Source organism: Mustela nigripes, chromosome 9 (genome assembly GCF_022355385.1).
Source record: "Mustela nigripes isolate SB6536 chromosome 9, MUSNIG.SB6536, whole genome shotgun sequence".
Lineage (NCBI taxonomy): Eukaryota > Metazoa > Chordata > Mammalia > Carnivora > Mustelidae > Mustela > Mustela nigripes.
In genome coordinates this window covers 54,209,550-54,225,832 of record NC_081565.1, presented here as the reverse complement: position 1 = coordinate 54,225,832, position 16,283 = coordinate 54,209,550, and the positions used below count along the sequence as shown (strand labels likewise).

At 37.5% G+C, this 16,283-nt stretch overlaps 1 long non-coding RNA gene and 1 pseudogene across 2 annotated transcripts in view; one reads left to right on the top strand and one right to left on the bottom strand.

The window, feature by feature from the left end:
• LOC132025131 (uncharacterized) overlaps positions 1–16,283 on the top strand; it is a 50,095-nt gene that overhangs the window by 12,286 nt on the left and 21,526 nt on the right. Inside the window, exon 3 of one of the 2 annotated variants that reach the window (XR_009406427.1) lies at positions 5,387–5,464. The exons of the other annotated variant lie outside the window; for it this stretch is intronic. This is a non-coding gene — a long non-coding RNA (uncharacterized LOC132025131). The remainder of the gene's footprint in view (positions 1–5,386; positions 5,465–16,283) is intronic. 2 annotated transcript variants of the gene reach the window in all.
• On the bottom strand, positions 7,956–8,055 carry LOC132025231 (U6 spliceosomal RNA; annotated as a pseudogene).

The window sequence follows — 16,283 nt, the reverse complement described above, 5'->3', positions numbered from 1 at the left end:
TAGCAAACACATCCCTCCTTCTGTCCCTCCCCTTCAGAATGTCCATTCACCTTCCCTCACTCAGCTTTTTCTCCCTGGGACCCCATAACACTTCTAACATACTATAAAACTTGCTTACCTATTATTAGATTCATTATCTCATTGTTTTCCTCCACAAGGATGGGGTTTTTGCCTCTCATTTCTTGGTGGATCTCCCATGTGTAGAAGAATGCTTGGAAGCACAGTAGTCTTCAAGAACGACACTCTGAGGGATGGCGTGATTCATTAAAGAGATCAATACCAAGTTTGAGTCTGCCTTTCACAGCTCATAGACCTCCAGTGTCCCTAACTCACAAAAGACACCAGCAGAAAATATTTTAAACTGACTAGTTTGTACAAACTGTATTTGTTAATCTCTGCTCGACAATACTCAGGATTTTGGTTTTTGTTTTGTTTTGTTTTGTTTTGTTTTGTTTCACTTTTGACATCTAAAAATTAGGCTGACCTAAAGACACTAAGCGATGAGAATGAATTATAGATCATTACTGTACTGCCATTCCAAGGGAAAATGAAATCTGCAATGACTCCTTTATGCAAATAGTAGTAACTGTGAAGGAACATGGGAATGGATTTTTTGAGATCTAGTTCGGTGTCCTACCTCCAAGGAGCCTTGTAAACTGATAAATCTCTTAACCTCAGAGTTCCAAAATCATCAGTTGAAATATGAAATTATTTCTAAACGATAACCAAAAATATTTAACTTTGACATCGAGCTTTTTTAGATACTAACTCCATTTTGCCCACCCCATCCCAGTAGCCCCCATTCTATTAACAGTTCAAGTTTAAGGAGTTAGAAAAGACAGAGAGATGAACAAAGGAGAATGGTACCTGATGGGAAACACTCACTGTTATTATCATTGTAACCAAGATCATAAATATAAATTCAGGTAAAGAATCAGACTTCTGATCGTTCGAACCTGGTTCTACTTTCCCTCAGCAAAACCCCAGAAAAGCAAAAAGCAAAAACAAAAACAAAAACCACCACCAACAAAAAAACCTCGAAAGTCAGTTTAAAAGGCCTTTTGAGTAGCAAAAACAGTGCCATGCATTTATCCTCTAGGCCTATTTGGTAACATCAGACTGTCACAGGGAGCCTACTTACTGCACACATAATTCATTTGGGCTAGAATCCTTTTCCCCTCCACCCAAAGGAATTAGAAGCAGCAAATTTTACAATGTTATCAACAGGGCAGATCTTGTCAGATAAACAACTTAAAGCTGATAAGAGTTAAAGAGAGTCTTTCATTCAGAGATGAGATATTGTAAACATATTACATTAGCATCTTTAGATTATAATAAATTTTAAAATGATTTTCTGACAATGATCTTGACTCACAATAGTAGATTAAATTATATTGACCACCTTGTGTAAGAAGGCAAGACATATTTCTGCTAGAAGGGTTTTCGTTAACAATAGTTTATATGTGGGCGCCTGGGTGGCTCAGTCGGTTAAGCATCTGCCTTTGGCTCAGGTCATGATTCCGGAGTCCTGAGATTGACTGAGCCCTGCATGGGGCTCCTTGCTCAGTGGGGAGTCTGCTTCTCCCTATACTCCTCTCCCACTCCTGCTTGTGATCTCTCTTTCACTCTCAAACTATAAAATCTTAAACAAACAAACAAAGACATAATAATTTATATATAAACACTTTTGTTTGAGGTATCTGAAAAGACCCATTCATATTAAACTTTTATTCCCAGGTGATGTTAGATAATGAGATAAATTATATTATCTCTCCTTAAATTTCTCTGATAATTATTAATAAGTATTTTGGGCACTCCTCTTATGTCGACATGTTTTCTCTTTTTTCAGTATTTGTCGGGCAGTATGGGGACCTGTAGCGTAAAAATATAGGTCCAGATACTGAGTAGTCTAGGAATAGATGGATAAGTCAGATGAAGAAGAAATTGTTTTGAGCATGGGTTTTGGAGATGGTCTGATCTGGATGACAACTCGTGCTTACTTAAGACCTCTGCTCCTCAGATTCCTCATGTGTAAAATAGTGATTGTAATATCTATGTCCAGAGGAGTTATGAGGATTAAATAAAATATATATGCCAAGCACTTACATTTACAAACTGAAATAGAGATACCAGACACATATTTGGCGGTGAATGAATAAGCTGGTTTATCCTGGACAATTTATTTATAAATTTTTGTTGCTTCGTCTGTAAAATGGGAAAAATAGTGTTTAACTTCATAGAGTTTTAAAAAAATAACCACAAAAAATTAATTGCTTATGTACATGGGACATAAAGTATCCCCAGAATACCATAAAAGCCTAATAAATCATATCCATTAGAAATACTATGTTTTAGTAATGAGAAAACAAATGCCAAGGTATATGGTGTAGTAAGAGTTCAGAAAAAGGGCAGGCCAGTGTGAATGGAAGTCAAAAGGGAAGGCTCCATCTAGAAGGTGCAATTCTGAATCATTGTCAAACTCTGAGGGGTCCTGATAGAGTTCAGCTTCTCTGTTTACTCTCATGGCCCCCTATGTCCAGCTGTCCTATACCCAGTGAAAGAGAAGGTGCTAAATCAGTTCGCTGAAAAATCTAAAAGGGGGCACAGATATTCAGGGCAGAGCTGGTGTGAACCTTACCAGTGGCCTCTGTGTTCCTTTGGCAAAGGGCAACAAAGCAAGAATGATTGGTTTTGTGAACATTACCTCTGCAAAGACATTCCTTTGTCTCTTCATCTGCTTCAGTTATGTAGTTCACACTTGGTTCCCTGGTTTTGTTTTTTGTTTTTTTTTTCCCCAACTGAATATATATATATATATATATATATATATATATGTATATATATGTCCTTGTATATATATATATATATATTTTTTTTTTTTCAATTAGAAGCCAGAGATCTTGGATTTATATTTTTCCCCTGAACTACTGAAAGTAGTTTTGTTTTGTTTTTTCCCCCTGATGGTATAAGTGGCACATGTTCATTGTAATTAAATCAGTCAACAGAGAACATCTGAGGAACATGTAAAGATCTTTGGAGATTTCTGCCATGAATCAGAATTTCTTTCTTCTTTTTTTTCCCTTTATCTTTTCTTTTCTTTCTTTCTTTCTTTCTTTCTTTCTTTCTTTCTTTCTTTCTTCCTTCCTTCCTTCCTTCCTTTCTTTCTTTCTTTTTCTTTCTTTCTTTCTCTCTCTCTCTCTCTCTCTTTCTTTCTTTCTTTCTTTTTTTAGAGAGGAGGCAGGGGAAGGGGTATAGGGAGAAGTAGAGAATCTTAAGTAGGCTCCATACCCAGTGCAGAGCCCAATGCAGGGCTTGAACTAAAGACCCTGAGGTCATGACCTAAACTGAAATCAAGAGTCCTTGCTTAACCGACTGAGCCCCCCAGGTGCCCCCAATCAGAATTTCCTAAAGGGAAGTAACAAAGGATGAGGTTTCATGCAAAAATCAATGATAATTAGCTTCAATCACCCAGAGCAGCCAACATAATCTACCTAAAATACAATTCAGGTCATGCCATCCTCCTGTTTAAACTCTCTCTCTTTGTATCACTTTTGCAACAATATCTGTAATCCTGAGCACAATATGTGAGGCTCTTCATGATCTGAGTGTTGCCCAACTGGTAATTTCCCACCCTTCTGCCTTCACTAAGAACTTCAGGTTCTGGCCACAAAGAACTACTTCATACTCTCCAATTCTTAGTTTGTTTTTTTTTTTTTTTTTTTTTTAAAGATTTTATTTATTCGATAGATCACAAGTAGGCAGAGAGGCAGGCAGAGAGAGAGGGGGAGGCAGGCTCCCTGCTGAGCAGAGAACCCGATGTGGGGCTCGATCCCAGGACCCTGAGATCATGACCTGAGCCGAAGGCAGCGGCTTAACCCACTGAGCCACCCAGGCGCCCCTCCAATTCTTAGTTTTAAAGCCCTTTTCACTTCTGGATTTTACATAATGGAAAACTGAGCTCACAAGCACCCTCTCACTCCAAACACATACAAATGCTGGCTAAAATATAACTAAAAGCATATTTAATAAACACTTGGCTTTAAAAAAAAAACAAAACAAAACAAAACAAAACAAAAAAACAAGACAAAATTTCCAGTTTCCAGAACCTAAGAAGAATTTGAAGTCAGAATTGTTAATATCTTGAAACCTGGGATAGTAAACATGGATAAAGGCCTAATAGTCAAGTAACAAGGGCTAATTATCCACAAAGAATCAGGAGATGCAGCCTTGAAAATGAAGAACAGAGGAGTAAAAATAGAAAATGGAGAAAAGGAAAAGATAATTATTCCAAAGGAATACAAAAAGGAAGAAATAAAAAAAAAATAAATGCATAGGCCAAATGCAAAACAATGAATGAAAAGGTAAATTCAAACCAAACTAGATCGGTAATGTTATTAAGTATGAAGGAGCTAAATTAAAAGGTGAAGATTGTAAGGGGCACCTGTGTGGCTCAGTCAGTTAAGTGTCTACCTTCTGCTTGAGTCATGATCTCAGGGTCCTGGGATCAGGCCCCATAGTGGACTCCCCGTCCACCAGGGAGTCTACTAGTCCCTCTGCCCTCCCCCTGTTTATGTTTGTATTTTCTCTCTCTCTCAAATAAAAATAAACCAAATCTTAAAGGAAAAAAAGAAGAAAGCAAGACTCTTTAAAATAGAAAAAAAATTATGTCCTATTTAAAGTAAGTGCTCTTCTAAATATAAGGTCACAGAAAGATGGATAGAAAAAGACATACTAGCAAACTAATATTTTAATTATATTAAAATCAGATGAAAGAGGATACTTTTTATTATTTTATTAAGCTATAAAACACATACATTAAAATTCACAATTTTTTATGGTACTAGTCTGTGGGTTTCAACAAATACATATAATTTCTAATCACCACCATAATCAAGATAGCAAAGAGTTCCATCACCCACTTCCCTCCCTAAATATGCCATTGGCCTTAGCCCTTTACAATCGACTCTTTTCCAGTAGCTTGTGGAAATCACTGATCTGTTTTATGTCCATATAATCTTGCTTTTTCCACAATGTCATATAAATGGAATATAGGATATAGACTTTGAGACTGACTTCTTTCACTTAACATAAAGCGTTTAAGATCTGTCCACACTGTTGTGTATTACTTATTCATTTCTTTTTATTCTGGTAGTATTTTGTTATATAGATGTACCAGAATTTGTTTAACCAGTCCCTAGTTCAAACACTTGGATGGCTTCCAGTTTTGTGCAATTACAAATAAAGTCACTATAAACATTCACATATAAGTTTTTGTGTGAACATAAGGTTTCAGTTCACTTGAGTAAATAGCTAAGAGTGGGATTGCAGGGTTGTATGATAAATGTATTTTTAACTTTATAAGAAACTGCCAAATTGTTTCCTAAAGTGTCTGGGCCATGTTGCATTCCCACCAGTAATGTGTGAAAGTTCCAGTTGCTCTGCATCCATGTCAGCAATTGTTAGGGTAAGTATTTTAAAACATTTTATCCATTCAAGTAGGTGTGTAGTGGTATCTCACTGTGGCTCTAATTTTCATTTTCCTAATGACTAACTTCCCTAATCTTTTCATGTGCTCATTTTCCATTTTGGTCAAATATCTGTTCAAATGTTTTGCTTGTTTCTTAAGGTTTTCTTTTCCTTGTTATTGAGTGTTGGGGTTCTTTATATAGTCTAGATATAAGTCCTTAATCAGATATGTGATTTATAATATTTCTTTCCAGCCTGAGGTTTAGCTTTTCCGTCTCTTAATATATTAATCAAATATATTCATTTCTTATAGACCATGCTTTTGTTTCTGTGTTTAAGAAATTATTATCAGCTCCAAATAGCAAGAATTATTTCCTTGTTTTTTGAGACATTTTACAGCTTTAAGTATTAGACAAACACCTATCATTTATTTTTAGTTAATATTTTTGCATAGATATGAGGTATGGACCAATGTTTATAGATATATATATATTTTGTATAAGAGTATTCCAATGGTTTCAGCATGTCTTTTTTTTTTTTTTTTTTTTTTTTTTTTGAAGACTTCACTTTCTCTGCTGAATTACATTTGCCCATTTGGACAAAATCAGTTGTCCATAGCTAATTTTGGATTCTATTGATCTTTTTATCTACCTTTTTTCAATACGGCACTGTTTTGATTTCTGTAATTTTATAGTAAGTCTTGAAATCATGTAGAGTGACATAAATATGATGTAAAATAGAGACCTATAACTGATTAATGAATTAAAAAATTCATCCTGCAAAAATTGTCACCTTTTTCCACATTAGTTTTATGGCTAGTAAAATACCAATAATATTTTCCTTTTATTGATCTTTCATTTTTTGTTTTTGCCTTTTTAAAAAGATTTTATTTATTTGGGAGAGAGAGATAGTGAGAGAGAGAGAGAGCAGGAATGGGGAGGAGAGGGAGAAGCCGGCTTTCCACGAACAGAGAGCCCAGTGTGGGGCTCGATTTCAGAACCCTGGGACCATGACCTGAGCTGAAAGCAGATGTTTAACTGACTGAGCCACCCAAGCGCCCCAAGATCTTTAATTTTTTGAAACATAATAAATTGCTTCTAAAATGTTTATATGAAATTAAAAGGTCAAAAATTGTCTAGACAACTGAAGAAGTAGAAAATGTTAGGGACTTGCCTTCCCATTCATCAAAATTATTACAAGGGTACAGTAATTAATAAACTATATTACTCACACAGGCAGAGACAAATAAATGAATGAAACAGAGGAGATAGAAATTCCCAGAAATAGACTCAAACATAAACAGACTGTTAATATGACAGAGGGCATTGTAGATTATTGGGGAAAAGATGGACATTTCATAAAAAAGTTAGGACAGTTGGCTATTATATCTAAAAATGAATTCAGGCCCCTCTTCATACCAGATATAAAATTGACAGCAGGTTGATTAAAAATTTTGAGCAAATACAAAATATGAAATCTGCTATTATGCTGAATATCATTACAAATTTGAGGTTGGGAAATTTTTCTAAAGCAAGTCGGAAAACTGCAAAAATCAAAGAAAAGGATAGATAATTTTGATGACACCAAGATTAAGAACTCTTTCCCGAATGAAAATGGAAGGATACTTAAAATAAAAAACACAAACTTGGATAAGGTATCACAGCACATATAACTAACAAAATACTCATGTCCTGAACACTTATATAAATACCAGCTCTCAGGAAAATAATGGGCAAACCACTTATATATGCATTTCACAGAAAATATGAATATCCAATAAACATGGGAAAAGTTGCTCAACCTCAGGGAAGAGTAAATGAAAACCACAATGTATCATCTTTACATATCCACTAGTAGGGCAGAACTGTGAACCATTGCCGTGGCTAATCTTTGGTGAAGATGTGGCTCCGTGTTGAGTGCTCGTGCTTTATTGCTGAGCATTGGCACAGTCACTTGAAAACAGTGTGGCCTATTTAGTAAAATTCAGACTGAACAATCTAGTCCTACTCACACCTGCAAGAATTCTTGCAAATGAGCATCAGAACACAAGATTCGTAAAAGTATTATTATTTTGTTTATTATTATTATTATTTTAGTATTTAAATTCAGTTAAACAACATAGAGTATATATTTAGTTTCAGATGTAGTGTTCAATAATTTACCAGTTGCATGTAACTAACACCCAGTGCTCATCCCATCATGTGCCCTCCTTAATGCCCATCACCCAGTTACCCCACCCCCCCTCCCACTTCCCCTCCTGCAACCCTCACTTTGTTTCTGAGCATTAAGAATCTCTCATGTTTTTTCTCCCTGTCTGATGACTTCCCATCCAGTTTTCCCTCCCTTCCTCTATGATCTTCTGCACTGTTTCTTATACTCCACATACGAGTGAAATCACATGATAACTGTCTTTCTCTGATTGGCTTATTTTCCTCAGCATAATACCCTGCTGTCCATCCATATCAATGTAAATGGTAAGTATTCATCCTAAAAATATGGAACACTTCTCGAACATGCATGTCATCCTTGAGCAGGGGTCATGCTGATCTATCATTCCAATTGTAGTAAATGTGCTGCTGAAGCGAGCATACAGAAACATTATTTGTAACAGCAGAAAACTAGAAACAACTTGAGTGTCCATCAACAGTAGAATGTTTAAATAAATTATAATACATACAACAGAATATCCTACAAAAGTGAAAGTGAATAATGATAGCCTTGCATAGCAACATGCCTGAATCTCAAAATTGTAATACTGAGAAAAAAAAATTACCAAGAGTACTGTTTGTGTGATTCTATTTGTATGAAGCTTTGCAACAAGCAGAATTCAACACTCTAGGGCACCTGGATGGCTCAGTTGGTTAAGTGACTGCCTTCGGCTCAGGTCATGATCCTGGAGTCTCATGATCAAGTCTCACATTGGGCTTCCAGCTCCATGAGGAGTCTGCTTCTCCCTCTGACCTTCTCCCCTCTCAAGCTCTCTCTCTCTCAAATAAATAAATAAAATATTAAAATAAAAGAAAAAAGAATTCAACACTCTATTGTTTAGGATACATATATATGATACATACATCAAGAAAATCAAGTCAATAATTACCACAAATGCCATGCTAGTGCTTTTCTTTTGGGTTGTGAAGATAATACGATTGAAGAGGAAGATTCTGGGGCTTTAAAAATACTGTCATTGTTCTATTCTTTAACCTGGGTAGTATTGACAAGGGTGTTTGTTTAATTATTCTTTTAAAAACTACATATTTGTGTACATAGGCATACTTTATAATAAAAAAATAAGGAAGGAAATAGTCTGGTCAAAATTTGACACCCATTCATAATGTAGCAAAAATAAAATTACTGCAGATATCATTCTTGACGAAAAAAAAATTTTGTGAGGGCACCTGGGTGGCTCAGTAGTTTAGACGGCTGCTTTCAGCTCAGGTCGTGATCTCAGGATCCTCCGACTGAGTCCCGCATGGGACTTCCTGTCTGCGGGGAATCTGCTTGTTCCTCTGCCCCTCGCCCTGCTCATGTTCTCGCTCTCTCAAATAAATAAATAAACTTTTAAAAAATTGTGGCATTTTCTTTTAAGTAAGTTAGACAGTTATGCCCAGCATAATTATTTGTATTCAACATTGTTTCAAAAGTCTTGGACAAATCAGGGAAAGAAAAATCAAAACAAGTAAATATTCACAAATTAAAAGGGAATAATAAGCCAAAGCATCACTATCTAAAGGTCATAGGATTATTTTCATAGAAAATCCAAGTCTACTAAAAAACTATTAGACCTAATAAGAAATTCTTCATAGTTCCTGGATATAGGATTAATATAAAAGATAAATAAGATTTAATAGAACATTAATCATTTAAAATATATCATTTCTTTTCTTTAAAGATTTTACTTATTTATTTGATAGAATGAGAGAGAGATCCCAAGTAGGCAGAGAGGCAGGCAGAGAGAGAGAGGGCAGCAGGCTCCCTGCCGAGCAAAGAGCCCGATGGGAGGCTCGATCCCAGGACCCTGAGATCATGACCTGAGCCAAGGGGAGAGGCCCAACCCACTGAGCTACCAGGTGCCCCTAAAATATATCATTTCTAATGTAGTTAAATATTCCACTCAGAAGAGTAATGAGTAAAATATGTACAAGTCCTTCTGTATGGAAAATTTAAAATGTTGCGGGAGGATCTAAAACAAAATTAAATAATAGATACACTGTTTTTATGAATAGAAAGACATCATGTTCAAGATAAATTCAGTTTCCTTATTCTGAGAGTGTTTTCATAGGACACTGATACTGACATTGAAATTCATATGGAAAACTAAAGGGCCAGAGGGATCGGAGACGACTTCAAAGATTGAGAAGGTGCAATTTTCTCCAATAAATGTAGAGTTTTACCTTTAGAGTGTAAACTACTTTTCACCTAGTGTCACCTACATTGAGATTCTGTCAGTATGCATTCTCCTCCATGGATCCTTCTCAGCTGGCAGGTTTCCTTCCATATTACTCCATTGCATTCTGCACTTATCTCTATCACAGTGTTTGTCACAGTGTTGATAGAACCGCACTGAGGTCTGTGTTCACTCCTTTATCTCCTTCACTGCGCTATGAGCTCACCTTTGTACAATCTGATTCCCCCATGGTGCCTGGTTCATAGGAGAGAGTTAATAGATATCAACCCCTTGCGGTCTTGCACTGTCATTATTATTCCATGGTCAGAAGAACTAATTGTTACCACTAAATTCTCACCTAGTCCACAAGCTTTGGCAGAGGACTTGAAGGTTTGGTTATCGTCCATACTCAACTTCCTGGGACTCCATTTTAAAGTCGTTTCTGAAAGTAGCTACGTGTGACTACCTTCATATTTTCTCTCATGTTGAGTACAGACATGTAAAAGCATGCATTACAGAATTTCTCACCTGAAAAGGACATTAGGTTATATTCTTTCCCTGCTCCTTTTAAAGATGAGGAAACAGGGACCCAGCGTGCTCATACAGTATTACATTGAAAAATGCTTTCAATTATATTTTATTTTTGCACAATATTTCTACTTTCTGACATGCCTGAAATTAAATGAATTGAAATCTTGAAGGATGATTTGTGATTCTGACAATGACGAAGCCAGGAAATTGATAATACAGAAAAGTGTGTAGAAGCTAAAGAGATAATCGAGTACAGTCTGTGATTTTTAGATATTTCACTATTATTTCTTTTTATCCATTACCCTATTTTAGAACATACATTTATCCTGTTAAAAGTAACTAGGAATTGGAGGAACATCCTGAGGGGAGTGTTCAAGAGAATTTCAGTTTATAATCGTGGAACTGAAATAAAAATGTTCTGTATTTGTGCGCAAGCCAGCCTAAGGCAGTTGTTTACATTTAGCAAAGAGTTACCTAACCTTCTGACTTGGACGTCGGCTCTCTCTTGCATTAAATAATAATTCTGAATACCATTATTTATGTCCTTTTGGTGTCTTACCAGATGAAAAGAGAATTTGAATTCTATGTCTCTTGGCTAGCAGAAAACTCTGGTGTTGCTTTGCGATTTATACATCCTGTTTGTATTCTCCCACATTCTGAGCAGGTTTTCTGTTTGCTTATACGGTATCCCCTTCCACACCTACAAACCCTCCTTGTTTTCCTTTTTTTTAAATGTAATTGTAGCTTACCTATTTATCAATCAATACCACAGCCAATATATTTCATTTTTTTTTTACTGATATTCTTTGGAGGAAGCCTTTTTAGCGATAACAAATCACCTGTTAACTTGAACAGAGAAAGGAAGAGTTATTTAAAATTTCTTCAGACCTGTTATTTATTTATTTATTTGGGGGATGGAGGTGGGGGAGAGAGAGAGAGAAAGAGGGAAGGGGCAGAAGGGGAGGGAGAAAAAGAATCTTAAGCAGGTTCCATGTCCAGGGCAGAGCTGGGTGGGGGAACTCAATCCCACAACCCTGAGACCATGACAGGAGCTGAAATCAAGAGTTAGGCCCTTAACCAAGCCATCCAGGCACCCCCAGACTTATTTTTAAGTGGAAGCTTTACAGGCAAAACGTTGGCTTGGCGTCTTTATCTCTGGGAAAGCAACATCAGTGACAAGAGATAGTTTAAAAGTTTTAACAACCACAACATCACTGAAAATAACAGGGCTTAGTTATTAGAAGTTAAGGTATAGATCTTTAAAGTGTACGGTCAAAGGAGCTCGCAGAGTAAAAATGCAGTACTGGTATTATCATATGTGATCAAAATCAGTGCGGACAAATTGTGTGTTGGTGTGAAGAGCAGCCAGGATTTGGAGTGTGCCATGATATGAAAAAAGCTGATGGTCTTTCCCAACAAATGGGGGACCAGAATGCTTTCTCCCCAGCGGAGGACACAGGCAGATCATCACTGGAGAAGTGTTCAGACATGTTTGTCCTACGGAAAGAGCCACCTTTCTTTTTATTGCTTTAGAGAGGAATGTGGGAGTTTGGAGATTTATTTAGCTTTTAAAAAAGAATCGGCATTACATCGAGAAAGATGATTTAATGAGCCTATCTGCCATACAAATTATAATAATTAACCGAGGGTGACATGAAATTAAAAACCCAAGAACTAGAAAACGTAGGCACACTTTCATGTATAAAAGACTATGGCTCCATTACTCCAGTTTTTCTAAAAGTCTGCACAAGGTAGATGATAAATACGACTGCATGAATAATTAATTTTCATCTATTTTCCTTGTTTCTCCTCAACAGGCAAAATTCTTCCTGTAGCTTACCAACATCATCCCAAACACATAAAAGAGCATTTTTTAAAAAGCCAAACCTTGTTGTTCCAAATTGAATACACGCTTGACTTTTCCTATTCTCATCTTCATTTTGGTATCGTTTGTGTAAAGTCAGAGACAGAGTGGAAAAAGAACTATAAAAACAACACGCTCTTGCTAAATATTCATCCTCTGCAAAGGGATTAGAAGCAAAATGTAAACCAAAGAGGGGGCACACTCGACAAGGTGCGTGGTGTAGTCCTGATCTATTTTGTGCAGGTTGTGAGTGCTTTGGGTAGGAGATGGCAAGAGAAGGGCTATTTCTCTTCTCTCTCCCTTTCATAGAATTTCAACAGCAGATTCATATTTTTGGATGGTGTTAAAAAGGTACAAAATCAAAAAAGACTGATAACCTAAGGCCCATCACCTAGAATTTCACTTCATAAGCCCTGCCTGGATTGATGATTTTGAAACGTACTTTTGCTAACCCATCACTGTTTCTTCTCATCAGTTCAGTTTACAGCAAATGGGTGAATTTATATTATTATTTATTTTATTTTATTTTATTTATTTGTCAGAGAAAGAGAGAAGAGAGAGAGCACAAGCCAGGGAAGCAGTAGGCAGAGAGAGAAGCAGGCTCCCCACGGAACAGGGAGCCCAATGCGGGACTCGATTCCAGGACCCTGGGAGAATGACCAGAGCCGAAGGCAAAACACTTAACTGACTGAGCCACCCAGGCACCTCATGAGACACATATTATAATTAGTAGTACATTTTACATGTCTTACAAGATTAATAAGAGGTTAATCTTATTCACGTTTTAGACTTCTTGATGCTTACATGTTTTAAATCATACTCCAAATACTCCACAAAATATATCTAATTTTATATATTTTTCATATTTCTGAATACAAGGACATATTATTTCCTACCAGCTTGTCCCCAAAGGCAGGACACTGCTCCGCTGTCCTGTGCATAGAAACGACATCCAGGAGGCAGAGGACACAGAACTGCCCCAGGCAGATGACAGTTGTCTTCTTTGGTTTATTGGTTTATGTATGTATGTATTTATTTGTTTTACCACACTCCTCTCCACTTTCTTCCAGCTCTCTCAGAACTTTTTGTAATTTTCTTACATGCGATGTAGCATCCACCAGTCTGAAGAAGTCACTGCAATTGTTTTAAAAACCTTCCCTTGCCCGGTTCAAATTGGCTTTTAAAAGGGTTTTTGACCCTTTAAAGAAAGAGAGAGAGAAAAAAAAGAAAGTTGACCTAATTCGAATCATAAAGAGCAGAGTCTGGTTTTGATTGTTGAACAAATTATTTCAGCATAAATGGAGCACTGATGATGGGCTGAGGCCTGAGCCAGACTCGTGGCTTTTTTTGCTTTCCTTGTTTTTCTGTTCTAGCCACAGAAGTCACACGGTCTTAAAGAGAAGGTTCTCTGGACGTCTGTGATACGAGGACTTTGAGTCCTTTGGTCTAGAGGACACAGGAACAGATAAGTTTCTATTTAGAGTAATTAGAGTAAGTAGTTAATTAAAGGCTTCTTGGACCCTAAGCACAGAGAACAGGCTGAAATAGCTCTGCTGCCTTGGGCTTGAAGCACTGCCCTGTGAACATCAGACAATCCTTACGCGAGGAAGGTGATCCTGCTGGGGTCTCTCTAGGTGTGAAAAGTGAAACTACCTTGGGGAGTAGATTCAGCAAGAGTAAATGGCAATACTTCATTTATAGCGAGTGTATGTTGTGTGTAGCTAGCTATTTGAATTTCTTCCAATCTTGCTCTAAATCGTATTTTTCATAAGCAATATTAAGCAAGTTGGTAATTCAACAGTAGTTTTTATCTCTACATTGACAGTTACACCCCAGATGAGTAAGGCTAATCTCTTTCACTTTAAATTCTTTGAGACCCTTGACATTTGATTTGCCGTTTACAGACACTGGGTAGGCTTTGCTGGAAACTAGCCATTGGGCTAGTTAGCATTTAGGGTGGCTGATGTTCTATCCAAGGCACCATGACATTGGAAGAGCCATGGAATTGCTCCAATTTAAAGTCTTGGTGGGAATGTGTGATTTGACTATGATTCTGCATGCAAATACTCTGTGCTAAGGGAAAAAGTCAAACCACAAAGAGCAGGTCCTTCTTTTCTTTGTTTGATGTCCCTTTTGTAACTGTTTGCCCATTCTTTTGCACTCATTTTTTTTTTAAGATTTATTTATTTGAGATAGAGAGAGAGCACTCACACATGTGCATGTATGGGGCAGGGCAGGGGGAGAGGGTGAAGCAGGGTCCCCACTGAGTAGGGAGACTTACTTGAGGCTCGACCCCAGGACCCTGAAATCATGACCCAAGCCCAAGGCAGATGTTTAACAGACTGAGCCACCCAGACACCCTGTCTTTTGCATTCACTTCTGCAGACCTTGTGGATGCCTCAGGTCTTTCCCACCCATCTCTCCTTTGCTCTAGTGTTAGGTGCTGTCTGGACCAGAGCTAGTTCTCAAGCATGGGCTGGCCAGAGAGCAAGGAAAAGGAGGAGGTGGGCAAAACCTCCTTTTTCTCTACCTACCACTGCATTTGACTCAACTTTAGTATTCCTAGTGAGCAGGGCATGTCAGTTTTTTCATGGACTACAAGTCTCCTGGCTGAAATGATTTTGAGGAGTAAAGGGAGAAACACAGCACACAGCACCATGTCTGAGACATGACATGTGGGGAGAAGGCATAGCTCTTGCACCCTAAGTTAACAGACCTCCCGTACTCCTGGAAAACAGGAGAAATAGTGAATCAACCCCAATCCCAACTGACATACAAGACTGATGGAATATCCATCCCAGAGCAGATATTTGTAATTTTGCTGTGAAGCAGTCTTGCCCCATTTAGTGCAGGAGTTATACGCCTCTACCAGACACAGTAACCAGAGATAGTTCTAATGGTAGCATGCCCAACATTTATTTTCTTTATTGAATGAACATCAAGTGGGTGAGGCAACATTTAAAAGGACAGGCCGAAAGCTGGCAGTGCTACGAGCAGCCACCTGGCAGAAGGCATTATTACTGCTTGGAACCAAAGACATCAAGTGAGTGGCATCAACCACCGAGACGAGAGGGGCTGCCAAGGCAAGAGTGCAGCAATGGTGCCATTATTGTGATGAGGAGAGATTGGTTGTTAACCAGGTTAATGAATACAGCAATGAAAGTTTGTGATTACCTCCAGGCCCATCCCAACCTGAATTTCTGCCCTTCTCAACCTTCCACCAAATTAGACTAGAGAACAGAAGATGCTAAAAGAACTAGGGTTCTAGTATTTATTCTAATGGGGGTTTATCTGGCTCTTCTTTTGCTTTTCTGTTGTTTCCTTCCCCACACTCCTGTTCACTACCTATGGCTTCATTAACATACCAGTTACCTAATTTCCTTAAAAGGAAGCATTCGAATCAAAAATTCATGCTGGGGCAACCGGGTGTCTCAGTTGGTTAAGTGGCTGACTTCAGCTCAGGTCTTGATCTCTGCTCACGTCTTGATCTCAGGGTCTTGAATTCAAGTCTCACATTAGGCTCCACACCAGGCATGGAGCCTATTAATAAAAAATAAAAAAAAAAAAGGAAAATTCTTGCTGCTCTCTCAAGCCATGTTTTTTTCAGTTGTTAAGTGACCATTATAAATGATCGTAATAACAATACCAACTTCACAGAAATGTTGCAGAAATTAAATATAATAATATACATAGGAAGGTCAACACAACAGATGCTAGCTAACAAAATTGATTATATCTTTTGTGTGTTATCAAACTCGTATTATTTCATGTGTGTCTTTTCTCATTACTGGTTGCCAGTGGAAAAACCAAGAATGGAAGTGTGCTGAGGGGTGGCAGAATGGAGTGATAATTTATTGATTATCTAGTCCGTGCTAGGTGCTGCTGGAGGTAAAGAGGTACAGCAGGAAATAAGACCCAGTCTCCAATTGATTTTGGGTCCTCATTTAAAGAAGCTTACCACTAAAAATAAAACTTTTCATAAAATGTTTACAAACCAATAATCAGGGAAAGTCGAAAAGAATGGAAGATATTTGGCAC